Source organism: Armigeres subalbatus, chromosome 3 (assembly GCF_024139115.2).
Source record: "Armigeres subalbatus isolate Guangzhou_Male chromosome 3, GZ_Asu_2, whole genome shotgun sequence".
Taxonomy (NCBI): domain Eukaryota; kingdom Metazoa; phylum Arthropoda; class Insecta; order Diptera; family Culicidae; genus Armigeres; species Armigeres subalbatus.
Window position 1 is genome coordinate 48,145,822 of NC_085141.1, and position 11,795 is coordinate 48,157,616.

The 11,795-nt window shown below is 39.7% G+C and overlaps 1 non-coding gene across 1 annotated transcript; it reads left to right on the forward strand.

The window, feature by feature from the left end:
* The first annotated feature begins 10,803 nt into the window (after positions 1–10,803).
* On the forward strand, positions 10,804–10,984 carry Trnai-uau (transfer RNA isoleucine (anticodon UAU)). Its single transcript has 2 exons — positions 10,804–10,841; positions 10,949–10,984. It is a non-coding gene; the product is annotated as a tRNA-Ile (tRNA).
* Positions 10,985–11,795: the final 811 nt, after the last annotated feature.

Consider the following 11,795-nt stretch of genomic DNA (forward strand, 5'->3'; position numbering starts at 1 on the left):
AAATAATCCTTCATCGTTAATAGGAAAACTGTCTAATACGTTGACGATATCATGTTATTTATAATTCTCTCGATTTCAAAAAGTGAAAAAAGATTGTTGTTAAGTTTTTGGAGGAATTTTGACTAGTGAATATATCTTCTCAACCAAATAAAAACTTTCTTTATCTAAAGGGGGAGATTCCCCAGTGCCGGACACATAAGCCATTTAATAAAAACCCTCTAATTCTCCGGATTATGTTTACTTACACCATTAACACAAAATATGATCATTGATGATTCATACAAACGTTATCTGATCATTTAAACACGTTTTTGCCCGATGTATTTTGATGACGAATTTTGGTGAGAATTTTCACGGTTCAGAAAAGTATCCACGAGTACCGGACAATATTGCATCATGTTTATATATGACCAAGTTCCTATTACATAAGTAAAGACAGCATTAAGAATAGTAATATTATGTATTCACTTGCTTCAAGTTGTAGATATTAACACGTGTTTGTAGAGCTTATTTGACTAGCTAAATATCTCGCATCCTACTCAAAATTCCCTTCATATTCAATGACATCTTCAATGTTTGCTTCTGCTTATTTCTGTGGCTTTCTGATGCCTCAGCAAGAAATACAACTGAATTGAAGTATGTTGAGCAAAACAGGTGCAAGGAATGGCTTTTTATCACATGAAAAAACTCACTGTCCGGACCCGGGGGACAGCCACCGGAAACAGAAATTATTTTTGCAACATAGATACATTATATATCTATCAAATTATGATCGCTATTTGAATTATGACTAATATTGACCATCTCTGCATAACCAGAATTCATTCGATTGATTTTAATATTATTGATTCAAACCTTCTAAAATAAGGTTGATACCGGCGGGTAACTTTTGTATACTTTTTGTTAATTCGAGCGTGATGATGATTTTGTAAGATTTATTTTTTTAACGGTGGGTTTAAAATCTTGCGTTGGATGGTCGAAACGCAAGCCAAAGAAAGTATTAAGTACTTAGAAAGTAATAAGTACCAGGCTGCAGGAAGAAAAAATCGAAAGCAACTGAGGAGTCCCAAGTAACCATCAGCACTTTATTACGCCAAACCGCCATATAGGGCCATTATACAGCTATTTTAAGGTGATTATACAATCAAGCCAAGTGGTGAAATTCAAATTCACCACACGGTATCTACTCCTTTCATCAAAAGTTCAAATCTAACGTAATAATTTTCGTACAATGCTGAAATTAAAGTCGATTGTTTAGCATAAGTAAGCAAACGATCTACGGATATTTCATCACCATGGGCTTTGTGGTTCTCTCAATTCGTGCTCTTGAAAAACCAATAGAAAAAGCACGTGGTTTTCAAGATGGCCGATTTGTGGCTTTGTTGTATAACCACCTTAAAACTTATAAGCATTAAATTAGCAATATATGGCCGATTTGGCGGAATATAGTGCTTATTGGTTACTTGGGGTGTGACTTCTGGCTTTGACGGAAAGAGAGGTGTTTTTTCATGAAAAGTCGTGAAATAGAAAGTGGTTTGCATTGACCTAAATAACGAGGTGGTAAATCTCCAAGCCCCGAATTATTGGTTGGGCACTTCGTCGCCTGTCTAGATTCGTGTGCCGCATCCGTATTATCTTCCGGTACATAGTCGGATTCCCGCCGTACGTTTCAACGAGCGGTCGTTTGCTACCGGCATAACAACCCACCGAGATCCTCTGCGTCCAAGCCGCTGTTGGCCCTATTGTCGCCCGGCCACCTGCTGGCCAATTCCTCGTCCGTCCACATTACCAACGCATCGCAGCCCATCGGCAGTGTTGTCGCCCGGCCACCTGCTGGCCAATTCTTCGTCCGGCCGTTCGTCAGCCACATTACCAACGCCTAGCAGCCCGTCGGCAGTGTTGTCGCCCGGCCACCTGCTGGCCAATTCTCCGTCCGGCCGTTCGTCGGCCACATCACCGTCGCATCGCAGCCCGTAGGCTGTATACTCAACCGGCCAGCCATCGGCCACCCCTTCGTTCAGCCGTCATTAACCGCGGAATCGTCCAGCTTCCGACCAACTACCTACCCGCATCGTAGCACGTTTGCAATACCACCGACCGGCAACAGAACGCTATTGGTCGTTCGGCCCACTACGATATCCTTCCGCAACAACCCGTCGTCTGTTGCACCGTGCCGCCACTCGTTTTCGACACTAAAAGGCAGCCCGCCAGCCGAATCATCGTCCGACATTTCGTCGGCTGCATCATTCCCCGAATTCCCTCGGGCTGAACCTTCGATCGGCAGCCCACCGGCTACGTAACCGCCGGCCTTCGTGTCGGCTGCTTCCTCTCTTGATCACCCGACCACCGCATCATCACCAACCACCTGTAAGTTTTTTTTTTGTATTAAAAACCTCCAAAAAGATTTTCGAATTCCATAGGTCCGTCACGCTCCCGAAAACCTCCCCACACCAGTGACCCTGAGACCCGGAATAAAAGAGGCCTTCTGCGCCCACCCCAGACGGCTGCCGTAGCTAGACCAGCAGCTAGGTTCCCTTCTGGAACTGAGCGGTTCCGGGGCCACAAAATTAGAGTCTTACAAGGTGAACATTTGAATTTTTGACATTTCTGCTCAAGTTAAAATTTCGTACAAAATTTATAACATGAGGACTAGGGTGGATCAAATTAGTATGGGAAAAACTTTTTTTAATTTTTTGATGGGCCACCCTCTTATTCGGTTCTATTTGATGCCCTGAGGCTCTGGACAAAATTTCAGCCAAATCGGTTAACGTTTGGGCGGTGCTAAACTCGTTTGAAGTTTATATGAAAAAATTTATGCAGAAACATCCAAAAACAGTGAATTGCAGTCGGACGGCGATGAAGACCTATGATACTCATTCAGATCTTGAAGAATTTAATACAGAATTTTATGCAGAAAACCGCGAGAAGATTAGAGTTTGCCCGGCTAAGTTATTAGCATTTCTCTGAAGTGGGGTTTGAGCAAATTTCGTTTCTTTTACCTTTGAAAAGAAATAAATTCACCCCTACAACACTCCAGTAAAATCCTAATATCTTTGCCCAATGAACTCTGATCTTCTCACGGTTTTCAGCATAACATTCTGTATTTAATTCTACAAGAACTGATCGTAAATTGTGCCGTCCAATTACAAATCACTGTTTTTTGATGTTTCTGCATACATTTTTCCATATAAACTTTCAACGAGTTTAGCACCGCCCAAACGTTGACCGATTTGGCTGAAATTTTGTCCAGAGCATCAGTGCATCAAATAGAGCCAAATAAGAGAACGGCCCATCAAAAAATTTAAAAGTGTTTTTTGAGCCACCCTAATGAGGATCTGATATTCCATGCAGGTAAAGGACTTTTGAATAGCTTTCTTTTGTATTACATAAGATAATGGAGGTATTTCTGCAAGGGCCGTTTTCAGAAGTGTCCGGTATTGGGAGATGTCCGGCACTGGGGAATCTCGGAAACTACTGAACCGATCAGTGTGAAAATTTGTATACAGAGGTTTTTGGGGTCGGGGAAGGTTCTTAAGATGTTTCTACATACTGTCTCCAAATTTCCAATATGACATCAGCATCTAGTCGAATAGGAATTTTATTGCGCAGTTCTGTGAACTTGGCAGAAGGAAGGTCGTGCTATATATGACATACATGCCGATATATGCTTTCAAATCGATATCTATAAAAAACATTATTCATGCCTGCCATATCCTAACGGAATACTTTCGTCTCAAATTCTATCATGAACATGTACGTCTAATAAATAACGGCTATAAACTCCTAAAACGATTTTTTGATAGCTGGCCTGGAGGGCCGACATTCATATACCGATCAATTCAGATTGACGATAAAGACGACGATTGATGTCTGTCGATAAAGCCTTTAAATCTTAATCATTGGATGGCGTTGGCGATCTACTCACAAACTGCAACTAGCGTGGAGCTGATCTCTGGCCAAAAAGTACGACGTAGGAAAATATTTTTGGCAACATGGCCACTTGATCCATTACTACTATTCAACAGATTCTTGGCCAAACTTAATTATACTTTTTCTGAAAATGTGAGAATTGTTCTTCAGGAAACTAATGAATTGTTCCAAGAACACGTCCTGAATTTCGTACTAAAAATTGCTTTCGTATTTCAGTCTGAAATTATTTCAAATATTTATTTGAAATTTGTTAGAATATTCATAAATATTTTCCTCTGAAAATTCCTTAGAAATTTCATTTAATAAAATCTTCTTATTTTAAAATATCTCCTAGATTTGTTTCAGATATTCTTCCAGGATTTTTTCACCAGGAAGTCCAACAAAAAAAATTTCCAAAAAAAATCCTCCTGGGACTCAAACCACTTGGAGAAATTTCTAGAGGAAAAAACGAGCAATGGGTAATGTTTTTAACATAACCGCGAGTAGACGTAGGACTTGTATAAACGTAACGTATTTACATTTAACTTCTAACTTTTGGATCTATGGAGTTTGATTATAGGTATTGATATTGGAAACGACAACTTCCATGCTGTGTAGAATTATTAGCAATTTGTTTATTCAAAACTTCTGGAAATAAAACTAATAATTAAATACATAATTAGAATTGCTTTGTTTCTAACTATTGAGCCCTTATTTACTCAAGCAAATGTAGGGCATTTATAAATTTCTTATTGATGATAGTATTTGAAGTTTAAAAATTCTATTTATTTCTTTTGGACTTGGGTAAAATGTGCTACTTTAGGGGAATTGTCCTGTTTTCCAAACAAAGAAATACAACACCAATTTCGTTGACTCTTTTTGCTAACATGTGTGCTTACTGCTGAAAAAAATGACATCAAGAAAAAAAAAAGTCAAGGAGCAGTAACCCTTCTAAAATAGAGGAGGTACTGCTAATGAATCTATGACAAAAGGTCGAAAGACAAAAGGGCGAAAGGACAAAAGGTCGAAAGACAAAAGGTCGAAAAGACAAGAGGTCTAATGGACAAAAGGTCGAAAGGGATAGAAGGTCGAATGGACAAAAGGTCGAAAAGGATAGAAGGTCAAAAGGGACAAAAGGTCGAATGGACAAAAGGTCGAAAAACAAAAAGAAAGGGACAGAAGGTCGAAAGGACAAAAGGTTGAAAGGCACAGATGGTCAAAAGGGACAAAGGGTCAAAAAAGACAAAAGGTCTAAAGGGACAAAAGGTCGATAAAGAACAAGTTGGGTGTATAATAAAGGAATCTGTTAAATGCATTTAATTTTAAGAAGAAATAACACACTCATCTCATCAATCAAAGTTGAAGAATGAGCAGTTTCCAAAGAAGCAGTAATTACTATGAAACAATATTATGAATATGAAGATAGTTCTGTTAGAGATAAAAAAGATTGTTAATATAAGAAAAGAATAAAACTTGTATGGCGCGGGACAGAGTTGCCCTATACAGTTGGCGGAAAAATTGCTCTTTTATATTTCACTATTTTTAACAATTGAATAGAATTCATTGAAAGAGTGCAAATAGTAAATTGAGATCTAGATTTTCTAAAGGTCAAATATTGCACGCTCGATCTGTCAAAATAGTGCACGCCACAGCCATGCAAGCGCGCGCATTGAAAATACTCCGGTATTACAGAGAAAAAGAAAAATTTGGATGGCTCCGCGGAAATAACGCGCAATGGGCAATCCCCGCAATAAAGAAGTGTAACAAAGGATGCGTTGATTTCAATTCTTGTTTTGTAAATACGTGTGACAAGTTGATTATTCTACAGGTAAAGAGATTGTTGTTCCTAGGATGTTTGGCGTGAAATTCGGAAAGCTTTGCGTTTACCCAATCTGACTAAGCGAACAATGGAAAAATTGGAGCTTGTAATTCAGCATAAGGGTTACCGATGTATTGCAAATATCAAATTGATCAACCAATACGATATTGGTCGGAACTGGCTGCATTGAAATACATATGTCCAATCCGTATAGAAATTTTCTCATTATAGAGTAACCATAACCTGAGATATCATAACAGCATTATTCTTTCACTATTGTCGTTCCACATTAGACTGGCCCAGCTTAGTATGGGGAGAAAAAAATGTTGTCGAATTCCATGGGGCACCCCCCAGAATTGTGTCTTAAGGTGAGAAAATCAATCTCTGAAATTTTCAGCTCAATCGCTTATTGCATAAGCTGGCGCAATTGATTTGAAGTTTGTATGGGAATTTCAGTCAAAATGTATAGGAAAATACACCTCCGTCACTCATTCGTTCTGGAAATTGGTTTTGATTGCTCGATTGACCTCAGAATTGCAAAAACGGCAGTTGGTATGCTACAGAAAAATTTCACAGAACATTGTATGATGATTAAATGAACTTTTATATAGTTTTCGACTGATTTATTAGGAGCTGAATTGTGTATTTTTGGATTTTTTGATCAAATCGCATCAGCCGAAACTTATATAAAAGTTCATTTAAGCATCATACAATGTTCTGTGGAATTGTTCTGTAGCATACCAACTGCCGTTTTTGCAATTCTGAGGTCAATCGAGCAATCAGAACCAATTTCCAGATCGAATAAGTGACGGAGGTGTATTTTCCTATACATTTTGGCTGAAATCCCCATACAAACTTCAAATCAAATGCGCCAGCTTATGCAACAAGCGATTGAGCTGAAATTTTCAGAGATTGATTTTCTCACCCAAAGACACAATCCTGGGGGGTGCCCCGTGGAATTAGAAAACTTTTTGTTTCCTGGGCCAGTCTATTCCACATAGCACGTAATTCTTATTCCTAGGGCGATAGGACATTCCTACCGAAAAGACTAAAGATATCATCGTGTTAGTCTCATCATATACAAATGCAAAAATTGTAACTTAGTTTAGAAATCGCGCAGTTAATAACTAAGGAAGAGCTTAATGAACACTAAGCTGCAAGGCGGCAATCAATGTCCCAGTGGAGACGGAGGGTTTGAACTATTTTTGATAGTAGAAGCGATTGAGTTAATGTTTAGCATTTTCTAAATAATTCGCTTTCAGTCAACTTCGTGTAGTTATTTCAATGAACGACACATTGAAAGCAAACAATGTTAAGATAGTTGAGCATAGCTGTCTATGATCATTTACTAGGGAAATATCCGCTCAAAGCGGTTTGAATTTTCCAGTAATCCAAATTTTTCTTGCAACGCGTAATATGTAAAGGCTCCCCCATATCTAAGCAATTTCATCGCCGCAATTCTATCGTTGGGTGGATGCTGTCAATGTTCCTTTTACGCTTCCATATCATCGCGTGTTTTTGAGGGAAACGTAATACACTCCGGTGTATTTGCTGTTCGGTGTGTGCCATTTTGAGAGAATAAAGTGACATTTAGGAAACTCAAACATCCATCTGTACTCATTGAATGAGTTTTAAAAATGTTAAAAATTGTGGAAAAGTAGCAGAGTTTTCCCAATTGTGTAAGGCAACTCTGTTGCGAGATTGATTCTCTCCGTTTCAGTTTTTTGTCTATTTCGACCTTTTGTCCCTTTTGATCTTTTGTTTCTTTCGACCTTTTGTCCCATTCGACGTTTTGTCCCTTTCAACCTTTTGTCCAATTCGACGTTTTGTCCTTTCGACCTTTTGTCCCTTTCGACTTTTTGTCCCTTCGACCTTTTGTCTTTAGACCTTTTGTCCTTTCGACCTTTTGTCTTTCGACCTTTTGTCCCTAACCCACTGCTAATACGTCAACGAAAAATTATTTAATGTTTTGATTCCAAACTCCGAGTCGACATCAATTTTAATAATTCTCAGAAAATGAAAAACAAAGAATAAGATAAAGTTTATTTAAATATTCTTCTGGAAATTAGGATTTGCGGACTTTTTTAAAACATTTACATGTAATACAGCGAAATTTTCCAATCTAAAATGGATATTAACACTATTGCTGATTCTACATCTTTAATTGCTAATGCCTACTGCAAATAAGTGAAAGTAATTGTTTCAATCAAATTTTTATATTCATCAGTGTAGTTGATTTTTTTGCTGGGGAATCAGAACTGTTATAGCATAACCATGTTTTAATGTACGTGTCGTTTAGTACCAAGCACAACTTAACATATGGTCAGTCATGTGACATGACTCGTACCCATCCCGGGATCATGTGGATTATGAAACCAATCACCTGGATTAGCAGACCAAATCTAATTTCATTCTTCTTCATCCACCACCTCTGCCCTCGCTGCCTCAGCCATCATCGGCCACTAGCCGTGAGCTCCGAGCGATGCGATGGGCGATTGCATCCATCGCAACCGACAACACTGCATCCGGCCATCATCAAGTACAGAATGACAAAAAAATGCCCAAAAGTCAAAACGCCCACTTCTTTCATGCATATTCGCAGACCCACCGGCAGTTCTACCGCTGGTGACTGCATGTTGTCGCTCTGTACACGGAAGAAAAAAAGTACCCAAAATTGAGTATTTTTAAACTTACTTTTGAGTTTTTTTTCTCTTCTCTTTCATCCACTCTTTCTTTTGTTGTCAAAAACAAAAGAGCCAAACAATCCAACGACGCCAGTTCAATACGGGAAGCCAATTTTGAGTTTTATTACCTGAGGTCGAAATTGAGTGAATTAAACTTACATTTGGGTAAATAAATTTTCCGTTGGGGCGGAACATGGAAGTAAAGGCAAACTACTTCGACCCTACTTACTCAATTTTGGCTTCCCGTACGGATGTTCGAGGTTGGGTGAATTAGACTCACTATTGGGTAGTTTATTTCTTCCGTGTAGGTAAAGCGAACGAACGAACGAAACGGAAAACGCGCGAGCAAAAAGCACGTCAGTACGCGCTGCTGTCACAAATTGTAAAGACTCTCACACGGCAAGCACTGCTTATTTTATACACAAATAAAATCTTGCGGTGCACCCGAAGGCCCGTGACTTACATCATTCTGATGTCCGTGTTAGGAATGCACGAGCAGGATTGGTTACATCTGAAATTTTAACTGCTTTGAAAAAAATTGAAATTTTCAATAGTTTATCGTTAATAATCTTAAGTTTCAATGAAATATGCAAAATGGTGGAGAGTATCCGAGTCGATTGATATATAAATCTTAAAAATCCATCGAAAGATAAAGGCGCTAGTAACGATCAAAATGTTCCCTTCCAGCGTAACGCTATCGATTTCAAAAAATCTAAATCACACCCAGTATAGTAAAGAAAGACGTAAGTCCTACGTCAAAATGAGAAAGTTTCCAGAAGAATTTCCGTGGCTATTGTCTTAAGAAGGGCATTTTGGATGATTTGTTGTAGAAATGCTAAGAGAAGTACGCGGAGAAATTTTGAGAATTGCGGCAGGATCTTCCGGGAGAATTCCTTAAATAATTTTCAGAGGAATTTCAAGGGGAGTTTCAAGGGGAATTTTTGTAGGTAATTCCGAAAGAGTTTTGACGAAATGCAGAGGAATTTGACTTGGCGAGAGTGGGACGCAGTGGATGTGGCCTCGAACCCTGTTTTGTGGCGTCAAATAGTTGATTCAGAGTTATCTTTTTAGATGTAAGCTGAATACATAAGTACTATCATTCTACGCATAAATTGCACCAAATATCCAGCTCAATGCGACAAATCGGTGAACGTTGTTTATCGTTAAGAATCTTTGTTTCTATTATTGCGTTCAATTTATTCAAATTGGTAGTGTAATAGGATCAAATTTATATCTGAATAAAAATTATCATTATAATTTTGTAATAAAAATTAATACAGACTTGCATTACATTCGATAATTTTTTTTCTATTAAGGTTGATAATATGATTGCAGGAAACTGTACGTGGAATATAAATTCAACGAATGTAAATTGTGTGAAATAACATCGAGCAGAGCCATTAATTTAATTTCACAGTACTACTCCATACCTATGCATTATAATTGATACAACAGCACTAATTTATTGAATACAAGTAGTTTATCTAGCGTAAAACAAATCGCTTCAAGTTGACCAATTCATTAATTAGCACATTCTTCAAATTCTCCACAACCTATCCTCATCAGCAGAACCGTTCCTACCTTCGCTATTAAGGGTCTGTCTCAATTGGATAATTAAACTGAAATTAAACTTAAAAGTGACATTTCAATAATTACCAAATAACCCTGCTCGCAGAGCAAGATTACTTTTGACAGATATCGAATCATTTTCCATCGATGTCCTATTGGAATTGCTGGGTAGCACCAGCCATTCTTATAACGGGGTGATTTTTTAATTTTCGAACTGTCACTTTTAAGTTTAATTCTCCAAATGAGACAGACCCTAAAGGCTAATTGGTTTTACCCTCTCTTTTTGCTGCACGCACAAAATTTCATCACATGCGTCAAAACAAAATCAGCACGCCACGCTACGGCCGCACCGACAGCAACAACAATACCAAAAGCAAAGATAACAACGCAGCCGGAGATCGCCTTTGATATGGATTGTGCCGCACTGTTGTTTAGATGGACATCGTCGTCGTCGCCGCCGTCGCCGGTGCCGTTTGTCGACGCGCCCTATGCATTGCTCGAAGAAAGCAGAACGACAAAACTCTGCGAGAGCTTCACAATGCCCAAATCATCCCAACAGGCGCATATACACACGGGCCCCGGCTTTTGGACGGCGGTGAAATTGGCAGCCAGAGGCAACGATTTATTTGCCCCTTTGCTTGCTGATACACACGCTGGCTGCTTCATAACGGCTATTCACTATCGTATAACATAATAGATAGAGGAATAGGGGGAACGATGCGATGCGATTGAATACGACGAGCGAAGCGAGCAAACGAGGGTTCGAAACAAAAAAACATAAAGCAGTTTCGCATTGGCTGTAAGCCACCGAGTGCTTCCACAGCTCCAGTGGCGCAATCGGTTAGCGCACGGTACTTATAAGACAGTACAAGCCGCACCGGGTCGTGGTTCGAATCCGCGAGCTTCTTTCGCTCGATTGCCTTTGGGTAACTCGAGTGAGCGTGTGTGCGTTGCGACTCTATGAGCGATGCCGGGGTTGTGAGTTCGAGCCTCACCTGGAGCATATATTTTTTAATGGGTTTGTTTACATAAACGCGTAGATAAAACAGTCCGAAGGTCGTCTCTTCTTCTTGATGGAATGTGTCATTCACCTGGCTTAGTTGATGATATTAATTTTCCTCGGTCTAGCTAAACCCGAATAATGCGGTGGAACTTGGGGACCCGTGTGTGGGAGTGTCTCCCCCGGGTCCATTGTATGCAGAGTGAGGCTCGGGAAGTGAATGATCGCATGGCAGTTGCACGCATTTTCGCTCGGGACCTGACAATTAGCCGCAACAATTATGAAAGGTCGCTGTCGTCGTGTGAGTCTGCCCATCAACGAGTCAAGCCAAAGCGTTTTCATACGAATTAGCAGCCGGGAGAGATACATATTACCATTATCAGATAAATGAACACGTGAAGCGATGGTGATGGCATGGGAGGCAAATAGCTTCGCTAATGTTTGTATCGGTGTGTGACGCAATCCGCAGTCACAGTGCGGCGGCGAAGATGACGACAAACAAAATGAACTACAAAATAATAATAATCAGTGCGGTGGGGAGACAAATGCGCGTGGGGATTTTCCCAGATTGGGACTTGGGAGACGTCGCGCCGGACGATGGGAAATACGGGCAGGAATTTTGCTCTGATTAGAATAGAATGGCGACAGGAGAATCGTCCCATGGTTGTCGCTATGTAGAATAGTTTAATTATTCGACTCGGTTGACAGGTCTGGATGTGAATGTGAGAGCTTGAATGCGTGTTTGGGGGCCGTACACTATAATTATGTTGATAATCTGGAGTATTGTAATGAGCTGTTATACTGAGGTTAGTTT